This window comes from Amphiprion ocellaris, chromosome 3 (genome assembly GCF_022539595.1).
Source record: "Amphiprion ocellaris isolate individual 3 ecotype Okinawa chromosome 3, ASM2253959v1, whole genome shotgun sequence".
Taxonomy (NCBI): domain Eukaryota; kingdom Metazoa; phylum Chordata; class Actinopteri; family Pomacentridae; genus Amphiprion; species Amphiprion ocellaris.
Genome location: NC_072768.1, coordinates 17,017,211 through 17,041,648, shown reverse-complemented (window position 1 = coordinate 17,041,648; position 24,438 = coordinate 17,017,211). Strand labels below are relative to the sequence as shown.

General features: G+C 39.9%; 1 long non-coding RNA gene across 1 annotated transcript in view; it reads left to right on the top strand.

Moving 5' to 3' along the window:
• Positions 1 to 22,101, top strand: part of LOC129347891 (uncharacterized) — a 158,262-nt gene extending 136,161 nt beyond the window's left edge. Inside the window, exon 3 of the long non-coding RNA XR_008600209.1 lies at positions 21,148 to 22,101. This is a non-coding gene — a long non-coding RNA (uncharacterized LOC129347891). The remainder of the gene's footprint in view (positions 1 to 21,147) is intronic.
• The last annotated feature ends 2,337 nt before the right edge of the window (positions 22,102 to 24,438 follow it).

The window sequence follows — 24,438 nt, the reverse complement described above, 5'->3', positions numbered from 1 at the left end:
GGTTTAACAGACAGGAACTATATTTGAGGTGCCTTGTATGATTTTAACAGTGATCAGAAAATCTAAATATATCTACTGAGACCACATTGTAAGTAAGGGCCAGGTTATGGTCTCTCAGAGCTGCTTCTAAAGACACACTGGAACCATGTTGGAAGTCAAATATATTTACAGTAATTCTGATCGGTCACACAGGAAGCAGGATGCTGTGCTACTCTCTCATCTCCGCACAGCTGACTAATCACTGAATGAAGTGGGTGTCAAAATCAGATTCTCAGTTCTGGAAAGTAACTTCTGAACCAATAAGCAGGTTTCTGATACAATCTGACCTTCAGACATGCAGCTCAGGCACAACATAAATCCTTGCTCAGACAATAATACTTGAAAACAGTGTCCTTATACATTTTTTTTTTAAAAATCCTCCAGAGAGTTTGTTACTTTCCATATAAAAGTGATTTATCACACTTGTACCTTGGACACATGCCAAAGACATAAAGACGTCGTATGTTCCAAGAGCCGTGTTTGTGGTCAGTTTGTCTAATGGGTCTGTTCCACCAGTGAGAGGCAGCTGAATCATAAGAGCTGGTAAAATTTCACGAGGTTTAATATGGAACACAGACACCTCACCGCATATATATGGTCCCCTGTTATCATGTAGTTCCATTTCAAATGCATCTGAGCAAATCCTTCCACTGAGGTAGACCGACGGCCGCATGATGCAAATGAAAGCTCTAGAACAAACTAACTGGTGGAACTTTAAATAATGAAATTATTCTGAATTGTTTTTATTTCTTTTATCTTTGGGAAAATCATTGTTTTTAAGGTGAAAAATAAACTGATTAACTCTCAGTTAAATATGCTGCAAACCAACTAAACTATCACTAAACTTGTATTATGAATTAAACACCTCAGCCAATAAGAAAGGAATGAATGTAACAGTTCAATGCACATCTTCACAATCATCTGGAGGCAATCAGTGACCGAGAGCAGGAAATATGTAGGACACAAATGAAAAGCCATGACAAAGCTTCGGATTAGCAATTCTTTTTTTTGCCAGAAAAGTTAATAAGGGTCAGACGATTTTTTTTTAACCTTGTTGACATGTTTCGACGAGGTCTGCAGTCTTCCTCAGAGCGTCATGTGACGTGTGATGACGTGTACGTTTTATCAGGTGACCGGCCACGCCCCCCGCCGTCCGGTGATCTCTGGAGGAGGGAGTCCGAGGAATGCCAGAGGTTGTAGTCTCCTCCAGAGATCGTCAGACGGCGGGGGGCGTGGCCGGTCACCTGATAAAAAGTACACGTCATCACACGTCAGATGACGCTCTGAGGAAGACTGCAGACGTCGTCCAAACGTGTTAGCAAGGTAAAAAAACGCACCCTTACTAAATTTGTTGGCAGAAAAGAATTGGTAATCTAATATAAGAAAACGACAAAACGAGCATAATTTTTCAGCTATGATAAAGCTTTATTATGAATGTGTGATTGTCAAAATAGTCCTCAAGAAACTAAAGTGTTTGAGAAAGTCTCAAACATACATCTGAGTCAGTGCTGAAACATGGTTTCTCCCATTGTACCAGCTTCCGACTGACACAGTATCCGACCCATAATCCTCCACTTAGACACCTGCAGACTGACTCCCACAGACACACAAACACACACACACCTTCATCAGGAGGTTGACTTCAAACAGGATTTATGTTCTCTCTAAACTGCATGTCAGATGGCTGGATAAGGCTGGAAAAACCCTCCCCGCTGCACCTTTCCAATGTCAGATAGTGGGTGTCTGTCCACCATTTGCCTCGAGGCCCTGTGGGGGTTTCAGACAGACAGACAGACAGACAGACAGACAGACAGACAGACAGACAGACAGACAGACAGACAGACAGACAGACAGACAGACAGACAGACAGACGTCTGGATGATGCGTGATTCACTCATAAAGCTCCGCAAGAGGAAAATACTGGGCTAGTTGTCCTCTGATGCCATGTAGAAGTTTATTTTTAGAGTTTAGTGTAGACTGAGATATGTTGGACAGCAACAGAGGAACAGATGAAAGAATTAAAGTTAAGTGTCTCTGTGGACTATTTGATGCATTGACAGAAAAAAAAGAAGAAAACAAGGCTGCATTGGGTATGGTTGAGATGTGCAGGTTTCTTAGCTGTAACACATTTAATGTGTATTTCTTAAGGTAGCACTTCCTTTTCAGCTGCATTTGGTTGTGAACACTGATGCTTTTTTCTTTGACGTGTTATTTAAAGGCCTGAATTTTGAGCATTATTATTTAAGAAAAAAAATTATCATTATTTAACCAGGAAGTTCCTTATATCCTTCACACAACTGCATTTGGAATGTTTCTATACATTAAATCTGTACACAGATTTAGATTTTATAGAATCTTTGTACTGAAAAAGTAAAATCTGGGAAGTGTTTTTTTTCTTCCTTATCCCTCTAATCATTTGTTGGCCCCTCAGATTTACCTTTGAACCCAACCCATTTTTTTCTGACCTTAAAATCATGCGTATTTTTGCTTTTCACAAAAAAATATCCAATTTTAATGTGGGTTATACATAATGAAAATGTAAGAATTTGTTTGTCTGATTAGAGATGATATTGTGGCATTAGGCTTTAAATTTAAAATATAAATCTATATATTTTGACCAGTTTTTGTAAAAGATCTGCCACTTATTCATAAATCCATGCACATAAAGTAGTGGAGCTAAAGGTAAACAGGTAACAAAGTAATCTTTAATTAATTGCTTGGTTGTCTCTGCCTCTAGATCCCTGAATATCTCACATTTTATGGAAGAAATATACTGCACATAAATATATTTCAAATGTGACCAACAGACAAACACGCGCTCCCATCTACATATCTAAACATGTGTTGTGTCAAAGGCTGCATTCACTCTCCTGGACTGCACAACATGTTCTGACAGCTTGCAGCTGTGTGTTCAGATTCCACAAGTTTTGATTCCAAGAAAAAAAACAAACAAACAAAAAAAAAAAACACCATGTGGTTCTTGGAAGTGAAATTCCTAGAGAGAATATACCTGCTTGAAACTGTAGAGAGGTAGTTGTTGAAATGTGTGTAATTAGAGATGGGTTATATCACTAAAACACAATTGTAAGTGGAATTTTAAAAAATGATCTGCATTGAAACATGTTTGATGTGTTCAGGTGAGTTATTTTCAGGTATCGTAAGTGCATTTGATGCAGTTTGAACTGAGGAGCCTGTTGCATTGGGTGTAAGCCTGCTCACAATCCCTACTGTTTGTTTTTTTTGACACTTTGACACCTGGAGTTTGACCAGGTCAAAAAGTTAACAGGGAAGCTTGCTTTTTAACATAAACATTTCAAGTCTGCATGCCACTTATTATTCACTTCAAGGCAAAGTTCGCAGTAAGCATTTATGTGGAAGTTTGGAAGAATTTGGAATTTAAAGCATTTAAGGAAGGCGTATCATGAGGAATATAACCAGTCAAGACCATCGCTGAGCAAATACGTCTTGAGACTGCAGTGTAGTGATGACCTACTCAAAAACATATATTCAGATTTACAGGGTTTCTCACATAACACAGCTAAGGAACCAGCCCTATCAAGTTGCAAGGTGAAGCTTTCTGTATCATTATTCTACAAAATCACTTTGCAGCTCTAGTATATACTGTATGTCTGAATTACTCCTACTTGCCACTGTTTAGAGTAGCGTACAATAGTGTTTGAGCAGAGTTGTAGGTGAGCTGGTGTGCTTGAGCTAAAGAAAGCAGCAGAGGGGTGTGAGGACAGAGTGGCAGGGACTTTCTAGATCTGTATATTATAAAGGAAGCAACATCTAAGTTGTGTCTAAGTCATTTTAAGGCAGGAAGGAATTATGTTCATGGCAAAAACATAGAATTATGGAACACGTTATGAGTTTTTAGGGATTTAATCAGTGACCAAAGCAACCATACTTACAGAACACTTAATGAGAACTCAAGACACAAGGGGAGCAATAAGTAAAGAATTTGGAGTATGATGAACCTCAGCAACTTCACTGTGTGCATGAGTTTTGTAATGATACTCAGAGGACTTTGATCAAGCACAGGTTAACTGTTTATACTTAACACATTCTTTTAAATTTGTATTAGTAGAACCATCTGATTCAGTCAAAATATCATCTGAGTTCACATGATGAAACGATGCTGGTCATGTGTGGCACTAATCCTGTTGAGACGTTTTGAAAGTGTCAGAGTGCTCATTTTTCTTCCGCGACCTCTGATCTTGTCTGAGAGGAGTGTGTCCAGGTTGCCATAGTGATGAGTCACGTCAACAATATTTTAGAAGCGATGAGAGGCTTTATAGGCCGTAAAATTATATTTATTGACATTTCAGGAGGTTCTATTGAGCTGCTAATGCGCAAACCAGGTTATAGATTTACCTGATCCTTGATACTGTAACCTCCGAGTGGTATTTTTGAATAGGTGGGAGATCCCAGACGACAGGAAGCAGTGGTTTAGTACGCCAAGGAGACGACAGTAGCCACTGGTTTATTGAATGTTACTCATTAGCCCAGTCTTAATCATTAGGCTGGGTTTACTCTTGGCTGGGGGGCTGCATGTGTGTATATGAATCAACAGACTATGGAACAGTGGCAGCCCCGTGGGTGGATGTCCGCCCACCCGTGGTCGTCTAAGTGCTGCTATTTAGGGGTCTCCTGTCTGCTTTGGGAGGTTATTACCGTGGAAGTGGGGTCGAGCCGGAGCTGGGGGCGCGTTGCCAGATAATCGAGGTCCTTGTTGGAGTGGTCACATTTTACGGAGTGGGTTTCACGCAGTTTTTTTTTTCTTTCTAAATCTGGTAGAAAGGAGACTGTGATTGCGATTATTTGATAGTCCACTCATTTAGCTGAGTTACAGCCCTCAATGGAGTTATATACCTCTGATTCACAGCTGCTCTGGAACACAGTGTCTCATTTGTTTTCACCGTCGTCTGGGGTCATGACATTATTAATGATGCTTGCAGGCCTTTAAGTGACATGGCCTGTATTATACATTTGCTATGTTGAAAAGAAAAAGGTTCCTCTGTGTATAGAAATAGCACTAATAAAAAAAAAAACACACTCGTTGCTTAACTGAGCACCCATTTCAGTGAAAAGTGTGGTCAATTAGCAAAGAAAACAAATGTTATGTAGTCATTTTTGTCCTCATAACACCCTCAAATTTAAACTACAAAACTAATGTCATTTGTCAACAGTTTTGGGCAGTAGCAGTAGTGCTTAGATTTTGACAGCGACAAGTACTTTTTACGTCTTAGCAAGGCTTGGATGGAGGATTGATATCAGTTTGGTATCTCTGTATTTAGTTGACAGATCCAGTATGTTCACTTAGCACAGGGGCTAAAGGTGAGCCTCCAGCAAAAATGAAGAAAAGCTATTCCACATCTCTCAAATGTTGTATTATTTATAGACTCTATGTTGTCTTAAGTAACATTTGCCGCTTGTAAGCCTACATTGGGAATAACAAAGTTTTATTCATAGAGGGGGAGTGGATAACTTCCACATGAGAATGAGACATTTGTTGAAACAGTCTTCTCTTTTTCCACAATATCCAAGAGCATTCCACCAATTAATCATTGCACTTCTTAAAAAAATAAAATCAATACAGCAGAATAAGAGATAGTGTCTTATTCATTCAATGCAATCCTGTCAAAACCTGGATGCCTACATTAGCTACAATACTTCTATGGTCTGGAATTTAGGTGTATTAAAGCTCAAAAGTGGGCTATAACATTAAGCAGAAAGATTTCCTTTTTTGCACCCTAAGTACAACTAACCTTTAAAGACAACATGTGAGTTATGGATTCGACTACTTTTGCTGCTGAGTAATTGGTAAAGTGAGGTTGTTAGCATTCTTATCACAGGATAATGTGTAAAAAGTAATACATTTTTCAAGTTCTTGCCCAACACTGGTTGTCAGTCTTATTGGCGGCTCTTTTGCTCACGCCAGGTCGCTCAGCCTATCAAAATAAAGTAGGCTACTGACACTCCCTGGAGAGCCTCTTGTGGCTGCTGCTTGGGTATTTTAAGGCCCTAAAAGCACCGTTGAGCTCAGGTTAAAAAAAAAAAAAAAAAATTAAAAAAGGGGGGCTGTTGAGATGGTTATTTTCATCCACCAGGTGTTTATCAAGTGTAAATATACTTTGTGTGTGCCGTGTGATTCTGTGTTCACCTGGTGTCTGCATTGGGGTTATGTGTATTTAAATTGTGTGCTTTAGCTGCATACTTGCCTGTGTGCATTTAGGCTGCTTCGAGGGCAGGTCGTGCACTTATTTTACTGGGCTTCTCAAAATAGCTCTGGCCCCAGTGTGATTGTGTGTTTATGTGTGACGGACACTTCTAAAAGCGGGGGGGAAAGCTAGCCTGGCAGCTCGAGTTGTCTCTGAGCCAAACCTCCAGCTCAATGTGTGGTTAGCCTGCACGACTATACTTAGTGTAGCACACCCTGCGTGCACTTCTGTGTGTGTGTGTGTGTGTGTGTGTGTGTGTGTGTGTGTGTGTGTGTGTGTGTGTGTGTGGGGTCTGCCAGATAGAGACAAGGGGATGCCTGTGTCCACCCCTACCTATTAATTCTCTTGGGGTGGGGGCTGTGGCTAACGGTTAAAGCTAACCACAGCTAAATTGAGCTGTTTGTAAATCCAGGCCTAGAACGTATTAGTGGAAGATGTGTGTGTAAAACTGTCAGCTTAGCTCAGTCTGTGTGTGTTTGTGTGTGTACATGTATCACCCGTGGGGACATAAACCTGTTTACAGAGTCACATTGTACAGACTTGCATATCTTTTGGATGACAAAAATCAAGTTCCCATAACACAAATCATTCATTTTTTAGGGTAAAAGGCTTGGTTTCAGGTTAGGGTAAGTTTAGGCTAAGGTCAGGGTAAGGGTGAGGGTTGGATGTAAGTCAACGTGATGTCCTGTTAAGTGATGGAAACTTGAGTGTGTATGTGTGTGTTTGTGTACGTGAGAGCTTGGGATTGGAATGTTCTGTGTTTGTATTTGGGTCCATATTTACAACCCCTTGGGGGGAGCTAGAGTGAATATAGGTCTAAGACAGAGTGAAAGAAGTTTTAAAGAAAGCAAACAGCAGTGGAAGATGAATGAGGAATAAAAATGTCATCAAATATATAAGTATGTGCCAGCAAAAGCATTTAGTGACTTCCTGTCCCTTTGGTCAGCATATATATTGTGTGACACAAACAGCCATTAAGATAAAATCTATAATACTCTGATTACACATTAGCACTAAAACACTGGAGACACTCAGAAATATGCTGTCACTGCCCTGTCAGATTCCAAAGTCACCCAGTGGCATGAACTGAAGAAATTAAAAAAACAGGTTCCAGTTTATGCAAATGTTCTCTGACATACGGGTGTCACAACCTGGATTGAACTTGTTTTGTGCTGAACATGTGAAACCGAAGCACTGTAGATAAGACACTGATCCCGGCAGTCATCAGCTCTCCATCTCTGTGCCGTTTAACTTCCATGAGCTACAACAACTTCAAAAGAAAAACACTGCATGGAAACACATTACTCAAGATTTGTTGGTTCCCTGCCCAAAAGAAGCTGCAAGAACACAGTGAGTTCCAGGCACATTAAGCATCTTTGTCTTTGAAGTGAGAACACATTTAAATGTGCTTTGACTGCAACCTCAAGTCACCTGATGTTTGCCAAGACTTGTACCTGAAAGAGTAAAACAGCTTGAGGTGTCAATCATCTATGAGACAAAGGTATTGTGAGGTTAGATGTAAATGAAGACAGTACAGATGCAGGGAGTCTTAGTGGGGGTTCAGCACTATAGAGTTACAGCTGAGGATTTTGCAGTCTTGTGTAAATTTTAAGGTTTTGTCACCAGAATGAAAGCTCAGGTTTAGTTTCTTTGGATTTATTTATAAATCCCTGATTAACACAGTCAGGAACACGTATGCATGTGAGTCTGTTTGTGTGAGAAAGAATGTATGAGGACAATGACTGTTGCCTGCATGCCCTCACTACTGTACAAAATGTCCTGGACCAGGAGAACTGGCACGGGACCAAGTCCCTGGACTTGAATAACCTCGCTCTCACTACTCAGCTAACTCCCTCATTCATGCTGTCTTACAATAACTCACAGCCCGAGCTTGGATCCCGTAGAGTTACACAAACACACACACTGTAATGCAAATTTAATCTTCTTCTTTTTTGTCATGTTCTTTTTAACAGTAAACACCTAAACAACCTATCACACAGTTTGCCAGAATATCTCCATATATAATTTGCTGTTTTCCTGTGAATGAATTTCACTCAGACTAGTGTGGTAACAGGGACGTTAGAAAGGCTGCAGAGAGCAATAATTTCACTTTTGTTTGACAGGTACCTCACAGCCTTTCATTGCAGTGATTACAAGTTCTTCCAGGACACCGTGTCTTTAATGTTCCTTTTTTAGACCCTCCAAAAATGCTTTCAGAACATTATGGCTCTGACTTCTGACCTATTTGTTATTAGTGCTACTGATGGAGGAAGCAAAGCTTATTGTATTGTCTCACTCATTGTCCTCCTCTAATTTTTCAGCCCAAACAATAGAGTCAAGATCCTTTCCCGTTCCAGCTAGACATGAAAATGAACAGCGCTATTAAAACACCAGCTTTGACTCCAGCCAATAATAACATTTGGCTTGCTCTGGGTAGTGCCTTTTCTTCCTATGTTCCTGATTTAGAGATTGGAATTTTGATTATTTTGTGGGTTACACATACATGAAGCTCTAGCAACTCATTTTGAAAGGCAAAGGTAGAATACAAAATACCACTTTAAAGTTTAGGCTATGTTTTGTCTTAGATAATTTCCCAGATGAGGGGATTGGCAAGTAATTTTTTGAAAATCATATTAATTGTCATTCTGACGGCTTTTTAAGAGCATCATATACACCGGTCCTTTAATACCTAATACCTCAAGAGCTCTAAATCAGAGTTCAGGGCTGTCAAGATGGTCAGAGCGAGAGAAATTTTGTCATCTGCCCAAGTCTTTGTGGACATTTATGTGCAGCCAAACATTTGTGTCTATTTGCGACTATGCTACAAGGGCAGTAATGTGTTTGCTCAGCAGTAGTGTAAATGTGCAGACCAACTGCAAATGTATGCATCTTTCAACCTGGTTAGAAAATAACATATTTTAATACAAGTATGTCTGCGGTGTCCATAGCTGTCTGTGTCTTCACCCACAAGTGAGTATAATCGAGGCTTAATACGAGCCGAAATGCAGAGCAGTGTCAATAAGTTGTCCATCACTTTGAAAACATGCCGATATTTGACATCTTAATTGTCAAAATAGACAGTAATTATTGCCCTTGGGTGTGCTACAAAATTAAAATGATGTGTTTTTAAGACCTGTCTGGCATGATTTGTGACTCTCCATCCATCGCTGCCACCATGGGGGGTCGACAGGAACAGGACAGGGCGTGTGGAACAGCAAAGACAGGCTTAATAGTCGCTCATTTGCACTGGTGGGATTTCGGGTGATCATTTTATAACTTTAGGTTTGGTGGTTTGACTTGAAATATTTCTGAATGTTTCTCTTGTTTCAAGCAGAAGAGTGAAAGGGAGAGGCACACACACAGAGAGAGAAAGGTGGAGGACAGAGTTTGACTTCAGTGATGAATGTCTGGAGTGTTCTGTGGTCCAAATAACACCCCTGCCCCTTCCTCTGTTACCTCCTAACTTCAACAGTAAAAGTGGGTTTGGTGCATTCTTTGGGCTGAACAACTTTTGGCCACAGGAAGCTCAAAGAGGCTCCTGACTCTGTGTGGTTCCTACTTATTGTCTCCACCAACAGGAAAGCGTTTACTTTCCTCCCATGTTTTCACTTCATCTCCTACGTTTCTCACTGGGTTAGTGGTGGTTGTGTGCAAGTGGGTGGTTTGTCGAATGTCTCTATGTGACTGTGTGTGCATGTTTTTGTGTATGTCTGGGCATATATGTGTGTTTGGAATGACTTGTGGCATTTTTGGGTGGTTAATCTGTTAATGCAATGGTCTTCCTTCTAGTGATTGACCGATTGTCGTCTTGGTTGACTATTAAGGCTGATATCTGGTGTTTTCCGAGCACTGGTATCGTTTTCATTGACAGTTTAGTGACAACTGTCAATAAATTAAATGTACTTTGGCTCTCATTTAGCTGGCTGTCTCTCTGCGGTCACTTAGCGGCCTCAAGCAATGTTCCACCTCCAGCTCTATCTGACTGGTCGTACTACAAGAAACAGCCAATCACTGAAAGCTGTTGTTTACGCAGAGAGACAGAGCATGTTTTGCAGATCGGAGCAGCTGCAGAGACTTAGTGGAGCTGTGTTTAGAAGGTGAGGCAGCAAACACTGCTGAAGTTGTAATAAACAACACAGTCTTCCACAGTCGTGCTTGTTACACAGAAAAGGCCACAATAATTCGCTTGTTGGTGTCATAGCAGTTGAAACTTATTTTGCCGATGGTGTTAGACTACGGCTATCGCTAAGAGGTTTGCTGTGCTCTTAGCCTGTAGCTACCGCTATCTGGAGGATCTTAACATCATTGCTACGTCTTAATAATTCTAGCACTCTGCTCTAACTGACAGATACATCTATCTAGGAGAGGGAATTAGCTATTGTCATAGTGGCTAAGGCAACGCTAACGGCTAGCGGCAAAGTTAGGAGGCAGCCACAGGTTATCCTACAACAGTGCTTCAAGATATGCGTGATGAAAATGGTAGAGCAGTGAAAGATTTGACAAGACAGAGAAGAGCAGCAGACAGAACTGCAGGAGACAAAATGATTAGTCTCAATCAATTTATTTCACTATAAACAGAGGAGAGCATCGTAGCGTCATTTGACGCTCCGACACCATCACCCTAATTTCCATTGTGCATATTCAGTTATAATAATTATTATTAACGAAGTCACTTAGTTATGAATGACAGGTTCCCCGCTACCTCTTGCTGTTATTATGTGATATTTAATGTATATCAGTTCCAACTATCAGTACTATGTCTTTCTTGATTACCAATAATCTGATACCAATAATGTGATGTCAGTGTTGTATATTAACATCGTATCCTGAAAGAAAAAATTAGTCAAGCCTTACTTCCTTCCAGTCCGGCACCTATTAGAAGTCTGGATATAAGAGATAAGAGTGACAAACAGCAACAGCACTGAAGGTCACTTGTCCACAGCAACGACATGACTGTTTTTTTCTTTGTTTTTGAATTAATTCACCTAGACATTTGCATTAAAAAAAAAAGAGTATTTATTGCAAAAGGCAGCACCACTAAAGATACTAATCCAATGTAGTTTTTGACAACAAATGTATGTCTGGTCTGTGTGTGCACTAAAAAATAAGGGTGTTTGTACACGGCCCTGGCTGCGTAAAAGGGGGCAGTGGGAGTTAAAAGGATGGTAAATCAGGCACATGCTAATTATCTAAATATTGTAATATCAACAGTCTTTTTGCAGAATCAAGGACTCCAACTTTAAACATAACATGAAACATTGTCCTCCTTCACTCTCTAGGGACTCTGCTGAAAACTAATACACTAAATTAGAGTTTCAGGGACTAATGTAGTCATACATAAAGTTGGCAAGAGCAAATGATTTGCACATCAGGGAATAATTGTGGTTGTAAACTGCAGGAGCAAACCCTAGCCCTAACCCTTGTATGAGTGTGATTAAATGCTACCATTTAGGTGGTAGTCAGCTGAAGGTGACTGTGATTCATCATTAAACCAGCTACACAGAACATACAGAAGTAGCAGACATGGATGTTTCATTTAGGCGGGGTTTGAAAGGGTGGCGCCCTTTTGTGTGTATAATTTTGCCACATTTAAAAGACTCAGTATATCAGTAAAAACTAAAAAACAGAGCAGGAAATGTAAGTTTCAAAGAATAAATCACATTGCGTTACATTAATTGGCAATTATGTGAATACAGACATTTGTTAAAAGTGTCAATTATAGTTTTAAATATCAGTTGTTTTGGCAGCAACTCGCATTGTCAGAGTATTTGTCCTTGTCATTGATCAGATCATAAAACAATTGAGGATAATATTAAAAGTCAGTCTTGGTCATTATGACTCGTGCCTTTCGTAGATTTAAGAAGACAGGACAAACACTGAAGTTTTTTGTTTGTGAAAAGTTAGATTTACCGGATTTCTGTATCATAACTTTTAACGTATTTGTAGTTGCACAACTGAAGAATTAAAATTAAGATGATTCAAATGGAATAAACAGTATATAAATTAAGTGTCCCAGCAGAGAGATTAGGATTTATTATCTCTGCAATTAAGATATGATTGCCATATATTTAGCCTGGACTCACTCCAGTATTTAAGACAGATATCTGTTATTGCTTCTCTATTGACAGCTTCTACAGCCAGAACGATAACAGAGGTCCCACCGAGGTTTTTTTTGCAGGTGAATAAACCTTAGCGCTAACTGTTTATCATTATGGTGTTCTGCCTTTGCTCAGCAACCAGTGCAGGTAGGTGGGATGCAAGCCTCCCTCCATCGACCCTCCTGTGCAGATGCACTGCAGCCTCGGCCTGCTGTGCAGCACCAGGCTGCAGTGGAATTTTCATTATTTTCAAAGCGGCTGCTCCTTCTTGGGTGGTCCTTGCCATGTGTAGGCCCCCAGTATGTGTAAATAAGTGTGTGTGTGTGTGTGTGTGTGTGTGTGTGTGTGTGTGTGTGTGTGTGTGTGTGTGTGTGTGTGTGTGTGTGTGTGTGTTAGAGAGATTGTGTCTTGTTGCTTGCTTATTTTGTGAATAAATTTTGTACATGTGGCTTTGCAAGTGTGCATTTTTCTCCAAAACTGCACAAGTCACGGATTCCTTTCCCAACTAATTAGCCATAGCTGCTTTTTATGAGGGTGATAATCTTAACTGGGCAGCAGCCAAGTGGTTAGGACACGACTAAGTACAGCTGTTGTCCGCCACTTAGGAGGAGATGTCTGCAAACATCTTTGAATCTGACACAAATATAGTATGTAGACAACTGCTTTAGGACCTGATGGTATGTGTTAATTTTTTTTTTTTTTTTTTGGTATAAAATGTGTTAGCCTTACTAAAATCAGGTTAAACTACATATTATCTGTTCACAGAGCTATAAACAATGCAACACACACACAGTATAAACACAGTTTTTGCACTTAGGCTTCAGATCATAATTATTATTGGCTAAAAGTTAGATGATTATTTGCATTTTCAGAACATTTGGTGATTCTGCAAATGGGACTTGTGGCTTAAAAACTGATTTTATAGCAGCTGTAGCAGGTCACACTGAGCCTGGGCTGATCTGATCTGCTGACGTCTGACGTTACGGTGAGCGTATTGCGTCACTTCCTGTTGTAGCGCTGTGTTGTGTTCTGTGACTGTTGTAGCTTATCCACTCCATCTAATTTGATATTTATTAAATCTGTGTGTAGCGGTAATATTTGAATCGTAACATACACTCGTTTTCTTCACGCACCCTCTCAGTACTTAATTCTAAATTAATCTGTTATCTCTGTCCGCTAGCCTAGCACTTAGCAGTTAGCATGGCTTCTCCCTCTTCTTCTCCTTCTCTTTCCTGCTCAGTGTGTCACATGTTTAGTTACTCCTCTGCCTCCTTTAGTGATAACGATACCTGTAATAAATGCAGTCTGTTTGTAGCTTTGGAGGCGAGGCTCTCTGAATTGGAAGCGCGGCTCCGCACCATGGAAAACACCCCGCTAGCTGTTAGCCAGGCTCCCTTAGCCGGTGCGGACCGCAATAATATAGCTGCTAGTGTAGCTTCTGCTAGCCGTCCCCTAGCAGCTCCCGAGCAGCCGGGAAGTCAGGGTAGCTGGGTGACAGTTCGTAGGAAACGTAGTCCTAAGTTCAAGCCCGCTGTCCCGGCACACCACAAACCGCTTCACGTTTCTAATCGTTTTTCCCCACTCAATGACACACCCGCTGAGAAACCAACTCTGATCATTGGCAGCTCCGTAGTCAGAAACGTGAAGCTAGCGACACCAGCGACCGTAGTAAAATGCCTCCCAGGGGCCAGAGCGGGCGACATAGAAGCAAATTTGAAACTGCTGGCTAAAGATAATCGTAAATACAGTAAGATTGTTATTCATGTCGGCGGTAATGACACCCGGTTACGCCAATCGGAGGTCACCAAAGTTAGTGTGGCATCGGTGTGTAACTTTGCCAAAACCATGTCGGACTCTGTAGTTTTCTCTGGACCCCTGCCTGATCTGACAAGCGATGACATGTTTAGCCGTATGGCATCGTTTCGCCGCTGGTCGTCTACGTGGTGTACTGCAAACGACGTTGGCTTTATAGACAATTGGAGCTCTTTCTGGGGAAAACCTGGTCTGATTAGGAGAGACGGCATCCATCCCACTTTGGCTGGTGCAGCTCTCATTTCTAGAAATATGGCTGATTTTATTAGAACTCCTAAAGCATGACAACCCAGAGTTCAGACCAGGATGCAGAGTTGTAGTCTTCCACACCTCTCTGCAGTTTCCTCTCAGCTGTCACCCTCCAGTAATTCAGTTAGCTTTATTGAGACTGTGTCTGTCCCCCGACCACCAAAATTCAATAAATTAAGCAAATCAAAAATAAACAAAAGACATAGTAACCATAAAAATCTAATTAAAATTAATACCACTATTTCAACTGAGCGAAGAAACAGGACAATTAAATGTGGTCTGTTAAATATTAGATCTCTCTCGTCTAAATCTCTGTTAGTAAATGATTTGATAACTGATAACCAGATTGATTTGTTCTGTTTGACTGAAACCTGGTTGCAGCAGGAAGAATATGTTAGTCTAAATGAATCAACTCCTACTAGTCATACTAACTGTCATGTTCCTCGAATCACAGGCAGAGGAGGAGGAGTGGCAGCAATTTACCTCTCTAGCTTAAAAATGAACCAGAGACCTAAACCTAGTTACAGTTCATTTGAAAATCTTACTCTCAGTCTCTCTCATCCAGATTTAAAAGCTCAGAAACCAGTTTTATTTGTTGTTGTATATCGTCCTCCTGCTCCTTACTCTGAGTTTTTATCTCAATTCTCAGACTTTTTATCTGATTTAGTGCTCAGCTCAGATAAAGTCATTATTGTGGGTGACTTCAACATTCATGTTGACGTGGACAGTGACAGCCTTACGACTGCTTTTAATTCAATATTAGACTCAATTGGGTTTTCTCAACATGTAAATAAACCAACTCATAGTTTTAATCATACCCTTGACCTCGTTCTGACTTATGGCATAGAAATCAAACAGTTAACAGTACTTCCCCGGAACCCTCTTCTTTCTGACCATTTTATGATAACATTTCAATTTACAACAATAGATTGTATAGGAGTTAAGAATAAATATCATTACAGTAGATGTCTGTCTCACAATTCGGTGACTAAATTTAAGGAAATAATACCCTCTCTATTTAGTCCAGCACCACTTACTGATATAATGGAAGGGAAATATTATAATTTTACCCCCACAGAAGTGGATTATATTGTTAATAATGCTGCAGCCTCACTGCGTACAACACTTGATAGTGTTGCACCTGTAAAAAAGAAAGTTCTATCTCAGAGAGGACCTGCTCCTTGGTATAATTCCCAGCTGCGGACTTTAAAGCAGGCGTCCCGAAAGCTGGAAAGGAAGTGGTATTCCACTAATTTAGAGGAAGTTTATGTAGCTTGGAAAAATAGTCTAGTAATTTATAAAAAAGCTCTTCGTAATGCCAGGACAACATATTATTCATCTTTAATAGAGGAAAACAAGAACAACCCCAGGTTTCTTTTCAGCACTGTAGCCAGGCTGACAAAGAGTCAGAGCTCTGTTGAACCTTGTATTCCTTTAGCTTTGAGCAGTAACAACTTCATGAGCTTCTTTACAAATAAAATTATTACGATTAGAGAAAAAATTACTCTGGCCCTTCCTGCAAATGTCACAGATGTATCATCGAGTACAGATACTTTAGAATTGGCTGTAAGACCAGATGGATATTTAGAATTTTTCACCCCCATACATCTCTCTGAACTCATTTCAATAGTTTCTACATCCAAACCATCAACATGTCTTTTAGATCCTATCCCAACTAGACTGTTCAAGGAGGCTTTACCTTTAATTAATTCCTCAATGTTAGATCTGATTAATCTCTCTCTAGTAACAGGTTATGTACCACAGGCTTTTAAGGTTGCTGTAATCAAACCTTTACTTAAAAAGCCCACTCTAGATCCAGATGTTTTAGCCAACTATAGACCAATTTCCAACCTCCCATTTCTCTCCAAAATTCTGGAAAGAACAGTTGCAAATCAATTATGTGAACATTTACAAAGGAATAGCTTGTTTGAAGAGTTTCAGTCAGGCTTCAGAGTGCATCATAGCACAGAAACAGCTCTGGTGAAAGTTACTAATGACCTTCTCATAGCGTCAGATAATGGACTGGTCTCTATACTTATTTTATTGGACCTTAGTGCAGCATTCGATACAATCGACCACAAACTTTTATTACAGCGACTAGAACATTCTATTGGCATTAAAGGGACAGCACTGGACTGGTTTAAATCCTACTTATCAGACAGGTTCCAATTTGTGCATGTCAACAATGACTCTTCTGAGCATACTAGGGTTAATCATGGAGTTCCTCAGGGTTCTGTCTTAGGACCAATACTGTTCACATTATACATGCTTCCCTTAGGCAACATTATTAGGAAGCACTGTATTAATTTCCATTGTTATGCTGACGACACTCAATTGTATTTATCTATGAAGCCAAATGAAACTAATCAGCTAGCTAGACTGCAAGATTGTCTTAAGGACATAAAGACCTGGATGACCTATAATTTCTTACTACTAAATTCAGACAAGACTGAAGTCATTGTATTTGGCCCCAAACATCTTAGAGAATTGCTTTCAAAGCATATAGTTACTCTGGATGGCATTACATTGGCCTCCAGTACTACTGTGAGGAACCTCGGTGTTATCTTTGACCAGGACATGTCCTTTAACTCGCACATAAAACAAATCTGTAGGACTTCCTTTTTCCACCTGAGAAATATTGTGAAAATCAGGAACATCCTGTCTCAGAGTGATGCAGAAAAACTAGTCCATGCATTTGTTACTTCTAGGCTTGACTACTGTAATTCCTTATTATCAGGTTGTCCCAATAGCTCTCTGAAATATCTACAGCTGATCCAAAACGCTGCAGCCAGAGTACTGACGGGAGTTAGCAAGAGAGATCATATTTCTCCTATATTGGTTTCTCTTCATTGGCTTCCTGTTAAATCTAGAATAGAATTCAAAATCCTTCTTCTGACATATAAAGCTCTTAACAACCAATCTCCATCATATCTTAAAGACCTGATAGTACCATATTATCCTAGCAGAACTCTTCGCTCTCAAACTGCAGGCTTACTTGTTGTTCCTAGAATCTCTAAAAGTAGAATGGGAGGCAGAGCCTTCAGTTATCAGGCACCTCTCCTGTGGAACCAGCTCCCAGTTTGGGTTCGGGAGGCGGACACCCTCTCTATTTTTAAGACCAGGCTTAAAACCTTCCTTTTCGACAAAGCTTATAGTTAGGGCTGACTGGGGGACCCTGACGGGGTGAGCTGGTGTTTTCATTTGCACAACTGACTTCCCCTCTTGACGTCCCTTTAGTTTGCCCCTAGTTATGCTGCTATAGGCCTATAGGCTGCTGGGGGACCTCTCTTGATGCACTGAGCCCTTCTCTAACTACCTATGTATTTACTATATATAACATTATTGCATTACATTCACTCTGTTTCTTTCTGTGTCCTTTCTCCGAGTGTCCCTGGTCCCAGAGCTGGATGCTGGATGCTTCAGATGTGTGGCTGTGTTTTATGGTCCTTGTGTCCCACCCCCCACCTCTCTATCTCTACCCCTCTATCTGTATCCCTCTATCTCTACCTCTCTACCTCTACCCCTCTACTTCTATCCCTCTATCTCTACCTTTCTACCTCTTCTGTCCCTCTCAACCCGCCCGGCCAGCAGGCAGATGGGTCCCCCCACATTAGAGCCGGGTTCTGCTCGAGGTTTTTTTCCCTGTTAAAAGGGTGTTTTCCTTGCCACTGTCGCCTTTTGGCTTGCTCTGGGGGTCAGGCATATGGGTTCTGTAAAGCGTCTCGAGACAATTTGACTGTAATTGGCGCTATATAAATAAAATTGAATTGAATTGAATTGAATTGAATTTGAGAGGAATAGGCAAAAATAATGTTTGGGTTATGGTGACATGGTGAATGTTTTTTCTTCAAAGAACATGTATATCATATTATCCTTTTTTTTCAGTAAACTTCGGAAGAAGGTATTAAAGAATCAGAGATCATAAAGCTTATCCAAGTTTCTTCTTCTTTTTGCTGCCTAAGAGCTAAACAGTAAAACCAGCACAAGAGGCAGCACATCATCAAAATTACCATTCTGCACTTGTACATTTTGTCAGTGTACTGCATTTCCAGATGATGTTGAAAGCAAGCTGTGGAGTAACAAGAAGCAGGCTCATTGTTTGTGCAATTCCCTCTTTGTGCAAAATTAATTTTACTGAATGCATGTCCAATGTGCATGCACCACACCACAGCTTGATGCAGGGCACCATCAAACACTGAAATATTTGTGGTTGCTTGAGAAGAAGTCTGCTTGGAAATTTGACTCTTCTCCTCCAAAATGATTTTTCCATTGTTTTGGCCAATTCCACAGAACTTGCAAACAGAGCCAAGTCCCAAGCCAAAAGAGCCGACAGTAAGTTCCAATGTAGCAGCACATGTTTTTTTTTTTTTTTAAGAGTACACCAGCTGTCTTTGCCATCTTACCATTATCTCAATACAAATGTAGCAGACTAATTACACAGAAAAACTGCAACCAATTTTCTTGTCATGGCTTGTCATGTGGCCAATTCACCAGAAACACTGCACATTCGACGTTGGGAGTAATTCAGTAAGTTCTGCTCTTGATGTGAAGAGATGAGTAAGGGAGAGCTGAGGTCAAAGCATCCATTCCAGATACCATGATTCCAAGTCCCAGAAGTGCATTATAGTTTCCACAAGATCCTGAAGTAAGAATAGTATTCATATATCTGCCACATAGAATCCTAACTTCCTTCCTCTACTGCTGCGTAGATCTCGGCCACAGAACTGAATTCACTACTTCTCCTTATTCACATCAAGCTCTTTTAGTCTCTGCCTTTGGAATCAGGCTGAAGATGAAATACTGGCATTTTTAAGCTGGACTAATGAAATCACTCTTTCTGTAGTCCTCACAGCTCATACACAAAATTGTACAAAAAAAAGACTTCCCTGTGTAGAAAGCAGAAGTAATACAGAAGAAGCAGGAATACAATTAGGGAAAGGAAAAGACCCTCACTACTGAACTTTTACAAAGCGTATTTTTCTAAAAGTTGGAGGAAACCAGACGCAGCCATTTATTTGATAAAAGGTTGTACATCCTAGTGAGACAACTAGTTTAATCATAACATAATGTTATAAAAAAGAGAAATAAAAAACAATTACTGACCAAAACACTCATACCTACCTTGTTCTCATGAAGTGATCCACTGACATAACTACAAATAGGTGGCAACAGCTCTTTTGTGTGACTGGTAGCAATGTAGAACTGTCCAGTTAACTGACATGAAGAAAAGTGCCCTTGTGCTTTTGGAGGGTTTTTTTGACCGACAGTTAGACTTGTATAATATTGCCTTATCTTATGTGTAAAAAATAACTCTCTGATTTCAGCCCAAGACAAATCTGAGACTCACAACTTTACAAATTTTATATTTGTTGTCTTCAGCAGCAGTGATAGATTTGACCAAACTTTCCTTTTATACACACAAGAACTATCACAAATGGCAATTATCAACAGACGTTTTATTTTTATTCTTGGATATCTACTACCTGCAGACAGACTGTAAAACAATATATTTCAAAAATATGGATACAGACACAGCAAACCCACCGCTGGACTATTAAAAGAGCAGAATGAAGAGGGGGGAGCAGCAGAGAACATTGTAAGAAAGTAAAAGAAGCAAGAAAGAAAAATCAAGAATAAACTGATGAAGGGTGAAGGATTTTAGGTGCATTTTCAAGGGTCACAGCGCATGTTAGAACAAAAGTTCCAAAAAATCCCCAAAACAGCTTTTACACTGGTTTGACTTTTACAAAAAAGAGTTGATGTGCGTAATGGACATTGGAAACAACTTTTAAGGGCTATTTTTTACATAGTTAACATTTAATTCACATGACTGATCTGCTGTTTCGGCTTTTTTCGTTGTCTTCACCTTCCAACTTGTCCACATGAAAACCTTTCATGCAGATTTCTGTCCTGTTTTTTTTTTTTTTAAAGAAGACCACCGTTATGTCTGTTTCTTCACTTTTCAAGTTCTTTAACACATGTTCTACTATTACAGCCATGCATGATATAGCCTACATCGTTACATTAGTTTATTCACTTCAAAGACATCAATGGAAAAAAAGGGTTAATTTCAATTTTGTTTTATGTAACATTTCAAAAATTTGCCTCAAATATAGATATGATGTGTTCCCAACTAATTAAGAAGCCACTCTAAAAGAAAAATTTAATTCAGGAGTAGTTTTCTCATGTCGCAGAATTTTTCTTCCAAAAGGTGTGTTTCATGCTGTCTGAAGATAAAGACAGAAAAAGAAGTGAAAACTGTGAAATATTTATTATGTCAGACTCTTTTAAAGAAAAAAAGGTGTTTCAGTCTCTGTTATGTTCAATAACTCTTTTATGAAAAAGTCAAAAACCCCCTCAAGCGAGTGCAAAACTTTTTTTTCTTTTGAAAAGTCTTATCAAATGTTGCTTATTCCATTAGCTTTCTGAAATGTGATACTTAAAACTGCTCATAAAATATGATTTGGATTCACAGCTATTAAAGAAACGGCCAGAGAGAAAACAATACACACTATCAGAACAGTGTGCAGAGGCAGTGAAGGTGCTGATTTATTGTATTTAGCAGAATAAAAACATACACTGTAGGTGTGTTCTTTGGCTCTTGGAAATGTTTTTCTATTAAAAATTTTCAGTGATCCCGAGCATAAAAGTGTGCACGTGTGCGCCTCAGCCTGGGTGAGTTTGTCCTTGTTTGTGTGAACATGCCTCTTTCTCTTCCCCACTGTCAGGAACAATAGCCTGCGGTGGAGTTCTGAGGAGCAGCCAAAACCACGAACAATGAGAGGGGCGTCGCGTGTCTCAGCAGGAGGCGGTTCATGCCCGGGCCATCATAAGGGAAAACGTCAAGAGACACGACTAGAACCAGGTGAAATGCCGGGAATGTCAGACTCCCGTCTGGCTTCCTGCATTAGAAAATCGTGCCACAGAAACGAGAGAGAAAGTGAAGGATTATGTTCAGTGTCCAGAGAGGTAGAATGTGGGGTCATTGATGCTGACTGGACCAAAGCAACTAGCATTAAATGACGAAAGAATCAGCTCTAATTTCTCTATCACCTCTTTTTTTTTTTTTTTTAAACAAACAACAAAATCTCTCTATTATCTGACACAATCTGACCTCTTGTGACCATGTGTGCCTTGATAACCGACGTGTTCAGTGTTAATGAACTACAAAGACGAATAGTTTCTTGGATCACGTGTAGCGCAGTTGAAGGTAAAGGTTACGTACATTTCACTCAGAGACACTAAGAACAAACAGGGCATTTACAGCCCATGGTTTTGGCTGAAAAGGCTCTGCTGCTTGTGGGAGTTTTCAAGGAAGCTTAGCAGCAACGAGGATCCTCCTGGAGAGCTAATCCCCCAAAATAAACATACATGAACGTAAATCTGGGCTACATCAACAACACAAAAAAGCCCCACAGATTGGGGATGTGAAGGGAGCCTATAATCAGCAAAGCCACAGTGATAAGTGTCAGGTTATAATGTATGTGCCGTTCACCTGCATGAATATGACTGTCTGTTCCGAGCAGCTGTGAATGAGCCACTGAGTCAGAAATAGATGTGCATTAAAAAACTGAGTGGATTGCCAGTTTTTTAGAGATTATTTTTTATGAAATAAAATTATATTGTTGTTTGAAGAGAACTATTTGCAGATAAGTGTCAAAAAGGCTGATTAAAATATAATGACACTGAGAAATGTCTAATTTTTCTGTAGACAAAGCAACCATGTCTTGCTGCCATTCACTAAGACCTTATTTTTCCTCCACCAGAAAGCCCAAACAATAAAACTAAAACATTAAGTGTGTCAAGTAAACTGGTGATCTGGCGCTCAAGTAGCTGGAGTGCAGGTTCTCTAAAAATGTACTGATTTGTAAGTTTTATTTGTGAAAGGGATGATCAATTAGAATTAAATCACATTTTGGAAGCTAAAAAATGCAGCTGCTGAAGCCTGTTATCAATTAAGACATCAGGTTAGAGATACTCCAGTGCAGGTCTGGACTTGTCTATTCATCTCAGCCTCAAATATTCACTCAGGTCAATATTTTTAATGCCCAGAATCACAAATCACATGTGCGTCTCAGGGATTCCAATCTAGTCTACAACACATTTACAGTCTTACAATAAACAGAATAATATCGGTAAATGACCTAAATATTTACAACTTCAGAAGTGTATACCACACCTATTGACAGCTGTTTATTTTCCTTAATTCACTCTCACTTGCACGTCTCACTCAACAGCCCTAGTTTCTCTCCCCCTTCCATCTCTCTCTCTCTTTACCATCACAATGGAAGTCATGCTCCTTTTACTGCTCATTTGTTTCCCTGTAAACTTTAATGTATATTGCCAAACAGCCATATGTTGTTAACGCACACATGCACACAAACTCGCAGCACACACATGAACCTTGCCCATTCCCCGACCGGCACTCTGCTGATTTGACATAAACAAGTCAGAGAGGCGGAATAAAAACAAGCCAGGACACATCACCCTGCTCACTTTCCCCTTTTTGAGCTCTGCTTCATGTCCCACATCTTTCAATCATTTTCCACCCAAAGAGGACATGGATGGATTGATGAAAACAAAATACCATTTTGATCATGGTTTTGTGACATTATTTCGTAGTTTCCAATCAGCCATGAACTGTAAATCCTTAAAAAAAAGCAAAAGCAGGGCTCAGTTTTTAAGCAGTATTTGCCCTTCTTCGATTTTTCTCTCTGTCTCTTGTCTTTCTCTGTCAGCATCACCCTCCACGTCCTTCCTCGAGATGTGAATTTTATTAAACCATATGCGCTGCACCAGCCTTGAGACGTAGCTAGCATTTTACTTTATATCATTTTTAATTCATAGTCCCTGCAGAGAACACCTGGAAGAGTTTTAAGACAGGCGGGGTGTGTTTTAAGTGTCCAAAAGGAAAAATGGAGTTGGAGGGGGGGAGAGTTTCATTTTACCTCTGCACACTTTTACCGAAATCTCTTGTGAAATACCTCTTTACTCATGCCATTTATACACAGATTTATGAAACGTTTAGCACATATAAAACAAGCATATTGATGTAAGGAGCTGTAGCAGCAAACAGTGTTAGCCTTAGCAAGGATACAGCCTTGAGTTAAAAGAACACAGAAAGCACTAGAGAAGCAACAAAATATGATCCAGGAGGTGCAGTTACAGTAATAGATACATGTGCTTAAAGGCATATTAGACACAAAAACACAAATAGGTCTGTAGTTAATCATTTTTAGCAATCTAGAAATGTTGTACAAATGTGTTAAACTTTCATCACAATGAAATATCTCTACCAGGAGTCAGTGTGCATGTGTGTGATCACCCAAAACAACAGCTTGCTGGCTGTCAGTGCATTACATTGCCTTGCAGCAAATGCTGAGCTAAGTTCTGCTTTTTGCAGCCGTTGCTTTGCCAGAGCCCCATGCACAGGCCCCCCAGCTGATGGACTGATTTTATTCAAATTAATGGGATGGCGACAAATTTTTCACAAGAACAGAGGAACTTTAGACCTCTATGTTTCAACTGTACTTGCTCTGGTGCTGTATTTTAGGTACTCCCTGTTTGTCCCAGATAAAGTGGTTCACACTTGTCCTACATTTGGCCCTGTCTCAGAAACATGACATTCCTATACGACTTATCTGCATTCTCAGTTGTGTTTCTGGATTACATTTGTGATGTATCACAAATACATCAGAAATCAATATATCTTTGCCTTTTAATTCTACTGCTTTCCTGCCAGCCACCATTATATTTAATGGGGCGAGACTCATAACCCTGGCTGGTAACCCAGAAAATGGAGAAGCTTCAAAACATTGTGAAAGGGTTGTATTTTAATCCAAATTGTGCTATTTTCCTAAACCTAACCACATAGTTTAGTGCGTGAACTTCACCAAGCTTCTAAAGTCTAGTTGTCATTGAGAAGGCATCAACCAAAGCATCATTTCCTAAAGTTGTGGTGTCTAAAGCCAACCAAACAAGTGAAAAAAAAACTTAGGTGTAAAAATGTCACACAAGAT